We start from the raw sequence: 5,221 nt of genomic DNA on the forward strand, positions 1-5,221 counted from the left end.
GCTTCATTGGAGCCTTTGTGTCATGTGTCTGAGTAACGAAACACTTAAAAGGACTTTCAGGCATGTTTTCTCCTAAAAGCATTTATTAATGTTAAAATACATCAGCACGGCATGGTGGAATGCTTAGAACTGCTTCTCTTCCGTTACGCATAGCATTCCACTCCCTTATTGTAGGGTCATGGTTCACATCTTCCAATCAACTTGGAAGATGTGATTTACTTCCGGTTTCTTTCTCCCGGGCTATCCTTATGCTCCTCCCTCTTTCCTAGTTGCTGGTTTAACTATATATATACCAGACAGTTCTGCACATTGTCAAAGCAAGAATATACAGTATTTGCAGTGTTGACACTTTGTTTTTATTTACGTCTTTCTCAAAATATTATCACCCAGCTTCAATGACTCAGTAGAGATGAATGTGTACAAATAAATAGCTATTATTAATCCTTTCTGATGAATCAAATGGAAAAAGGAAATAATTGACCAGAGAAGTCTGTGGAGATTCTCAGTCATCCAGGTCACAGTTGTCCCGAAGGTGCTTTTTAAAGAAACAACCGGACTTTCTTTGATTTTCCTTGAAGATGTTTTGCTTCTCATCCAAGAAGCTTCTTGAGTTCTGACTGAATGGTGGAGAATGGAAGGGTTTATATTCCTTGCGGTCATCTGGTCATTAGTGCTCTGTTTGAGAGTCATTGAGGCCACTTGGAGGCTTATCTGTGCCCTCAGGATCACCTGAATAGTGCAAATGGGTGTGGAACCTTCTTGGAACTGCTCAAGCAGGAGACTTTATACCATTTCAGACAAGTGAATGTCCAGTCTCTTCTTAAAAACCTCCAGTGATGGAGCGCCCACAAGGTCTGAAGGCAAGCCGTTCCACTGGTTAATTGTCCTCACTGTCAGGCAGTTTCTCCTTAATTCCAGGTTGCTTCTCTCTTTGGTCAGTTTCCAACCATTGTTTCTTGTCCTGCCCTCTGGTGCTTTGGAAAATAAGTTGATCCCTTCCTCTTTATGGCAGCCCCTCAAATACTGGAATACTGCTATCATGTCCCCCCTGTTTCTTCTTTTCTTTAGACTAGCCAAACCCAGGTCCTGCAGCCGTTTTTCATATGTTTTAGTCTCCAGGCCTTGGATCATCTTGCCCAATGGGCAGGGTCAATAAAGCTGGACCCTCTCAGCTCTCTAAGCTCTATCAGGTCAGGTGGCTTCATTTGTCATTTTCTGGCACATCTGCCATGGAGCAGCTGCAGAACCTGAGCCGAGTCTGCAGAGGAAGTTGGAAGATTTGCATGGGGCCCGATGGATTAGGAAAATCTGGAAGCCGGACAGATAACATTCAACTAACAGGCTGAGGAGAGAGAGAGAGAGAGAGAGAGAGAGAGAGAGAGAGAGAGAGAGCGAGAGAGAGAGAGAGAGAGCAAAATAAACCAGTCTGCTTTCACTTATGCCCAGAGAGGCATTTTCCAAGATTGTGAACTCCTGCAGTTAGATAGGTACAGTCCGTGGAGGAGTCCTTTTAAACAGGCACACACAAAACCTGTCTTTTTGTAAAGCTGTAATGAACACATCCCTTTCCCAAGGCTGGACCTGTTGAATATTTTTCCCTCCCTTTGGGGTCTATTTCATCCTCAGCAAACTACAAAGGCTGAGTTCCACAAGGGGGTGATAATCAATCTGCTGGGTCACTTATGTCATTTGGGCAATATCACATTCATGCTGCTTCGTAAGATTTCTCTCACCTCACCCTCACATAAAAAAACACCCCGGTCTCTGGCTGCAAAAATCGAGACCTGATCTCTTGCTCTCCTACATGCATAAACTCACACCCATGCACACATGTGCTCACCCACTGCACCTCCGCCTGCGGATCTGCTTTGTATCTGTATTGCAGATCCAGGGCCTCAGGGCCGCCATTCTCGGCAGTGTTGAGGGATTGTATTTAATGATGTAAAGTCACTTTAGCAAATTCCTTGAGTTGAGCCACTATCACTTTCCTAACACCTGTTTTGGCACTAGCTTGAGCTTTGGGCATAGTTACACACAACTGTAAATCCCAAAGAGGGAACACACACGGTAAACTCATTCCAAAAAAGGGAGCTGGTTCACAAAGCTCTCCATAGATTAATCTCACCCCTTATGCTCCTACAAAAGTCACTCAGAAAAGAACACAAAACAAAATGGGGGGTGTTGTGTTTTCGGTTCGCAAGCAATTGACAAAGACGCATGGTGGAAAACAATAACTCTTTATTCTCCTTCTCCAACTCCAAGCAAGAAGCAAAAGACTCGCAGGCCTTTTATAGGGTGAGGAACCCAGATAGTGCTAACCAATAGGAATGCAGCATTTTCGCACCTTGCGCAGGCGCACAAGGATGGCGCTGCTCTGTCTGGTCCCGGGCAGCTTTTACAATCCTCGGGACCATTTGCAACCTTTCTGGGCCTGCTGAGTTTCCTCAACAGGCCCAGGACACAAATGGGCCGCAAATGGAAGCAGTTAAGTTACATGCAACATGTGGGCTAATCTTTGCTTTTATCAGAGACCAAACCCTGAGGCCCAAACTGCATGTATCTCCTTGAAACCTTCCAAAAGCTGCCACCAATTGTAATTAATAGGATTGTAATAGATTTAAAGTACAAGAAAGCTGTTAAAAATAGGAGGAAATCCTATTAATTGCAATCAGGAAATTTACAGTTGCTTAAAATAATATTAAGTCAAATGCATTTTTGTCCTAACCTCATCTGCTTTATTTGTATTGGCTGTGCATATAAGATTCTTATGCCTCTGCCTATAAGATCACCTCCAGATGGATTCATAACTGGCTGGCGAACCACACTTGGCGGGTGATCCTCAATGGAGCTACATCTACGTGGAGGGAAGCATGCAGTGGGGTACCTTAAGATTCAATTCAGGTCCAGTACTCTTCAACATCTTCATAAAGGGCTAGATGAGAGGATAGAAGAGGAACTCATTAAATTTGCAGATGACACCAAGTTAGGGGAGATAGCCAACATTTTAGAAGATAGGCTCAAGATCCAGAAGGATCTTAACAAACCTGAACACTGGGCCCTATCTAACAAAATGAAATTCAGTGGTGAGAAAAGTAGGGTCCTACACTTAGTAATCAAATCAAATCAAATCAATAGTAAAACATACCAAATGCACAGATATAGAATGAGTGGTTCCTGGCTCAATTGTAGTAACTGTGAGAGGGATCTTGGAATCCAAGTGGAGAATCACTTCAGTGTGAGACAGCAGCGTGCTACAGCTGCCAAACAGGCCAAAGCGGGCCTGGGATGCATCAACAGAGGGATAGTCTCAAGATCACATGAAGCGTGATCTGCACTTTGAGAGACCACACTTGGAATATTGCATCCAGTTCTGCTCACCATAATACCAAAAGATGCTGAGACTCTAGAAAGGGTGCAGAGAAGAGCAACAAAGATGATTAGGGGTCTGAAAGCTAAAACACATGCTGAACGGTTGCAAGGACTAGGTATATCTAGTTTAATGAAGAGACCTAGTGGTGACATGGTAATAGTCCTCTAAAATTTGAGAGGGAGCCAGATTATTCTCCAGAGCACTTGAGGGCAAGACAAGAAGTAACGGATGGAAACATATCAAGGAGAAATCCAATCCTTGAACTAAGGAGGAATTTCCTGACAGTGAGAGCAATTAATCAGTGGAATGCTTGCCTTCTTCAGAAGTTGTGGATGCTCCACCACTGGAGGTTTTCAAGAGGAGACTGGACAGCCATTTGTCCAGAATGATATAGGGTCTTTTGCTTGGGCAGCATGTTGGGCTAGAAGACCTCCAAACTCTCTTCCAATTCTAATTCTGTATTTTTTTTCTGATTGGGGAGATATTCCTCATCACTTAAGCTCAGCGCTCAAACCATCCTTTCTTAGAGGACAAGGACTGCCTTCAAGTCCTGAAGGAAACATTTTCTTCTATTTACAACTTCATAAAATAAAATGCTGAGTCCTGCTCAGGAATGAAGTTCCGAAGATGTCAGATGTTCTGACGTCCTCTCATTCAGGACTGACTCTGTCTGCTTTGAACATCAGTCAGAGTTATTTAGATGTTGCCTAAATGTTGGAATTTTGTTTCCTTAGCAATTGCCTTCTGGGATGTTTTTTCAAGTCCCCAGGCTCATTTATAGCCCTGCTGTTTCCTTCTGGTCCCCTATGCAACAGTTATCAGGAGAAGACGCTCTCTCCCTTTTCAAGATCTACCTCCTATATGCCATTGAACTGTGGTGGTAACTCTGGTTGTTGTTAGATAGACAGTCACTTGTCTGAGATGGTATAGGTTCTCCTGCTCAAGCAGAGGGCTGGACTAGAAGACCTCCAAGGTCCCTTCTAGCTCTTTCTATTCTATATTCAATAATGAATGCCCTGGGTTTCGGTTGTGCTGCAAATTGCTTTGTGAACTGGGATGTTGAAAGGTGGTATGTAACAGGAATGTTGTAACTGAATAGAAGCATAAATAAAACCCTATTTGTGACTCCAGGGAGTATATTTGGTGCAGTTTCAAGCGTTTGAAATCCAAATTTCCTTGTTCCTTGTGTCCCAGGGTATAGAGTGGGAAGAAGAGATTCTTACCACCAAGAGAGATTGCGGGATATTTTCCCAGTCCACAAATTCTAAAGATACCAGAAGAATTTATGAAGTAGTAGTTAAACTAATATACTTGGAGTCCAAGATATACCATAGAATGAGTTTAATGCTCAAATGAGTTGTGTTTTGGGTAGAAAATTATGCACCATTTGGTCTAGCCTGGTTTCTAACATTTCCCCAAACATTCCCTGATCCGCCTTCTCTCTTTCCATCCTTTTCTTTCCCTTTCTTGTGGCTGCAGAACAAGATCCTTATTTAGACATTTGCTGAAAAGTATAATACAAATATGTGGAAGTCTGATCAGTTGCTAAACATCAAAACTTGAGGATCTGGGGCTGGCAGAAACGGGGTAATAATGCTCCATTGAAAAAACAGATGGAGAATCTAAAACTATGGAGAAACTGCACACATCTGTTCTCAGACAGCAACTGTTGGTGGAAAGCTTACTCTGTCAGTAGAAAGTTGAATTAATAAACCAATTGCCAGATTATATTGTTGTTGTTTTTTAAATCAATTGAGAACAATTAATCAGTGGAACAGCTTGCCTCCAGGAGTTAGAGTAGAATAGAATAAGAGTTGGAAGGGATTTTAGAGGTCTTCTAGTCCAATATTT

The sequence above is a fragment of the Protobothrops mucrosquamatus genome, unplaced genomic scaffold (genome assembly GCF_001527695.2).
Source record: "Protobothrops mucrosquamatus isolate PMUCROS unplaced genomic scaffold, P.Mucros_1.0 scaffold4229, whole genome shotgun sequence".
NCBI lineage: Eukaryota > Metazoa > Chordata > Lepidosauria > Squamata > Viperidae > Protobothrops > Protobothrops mucrosquamatus.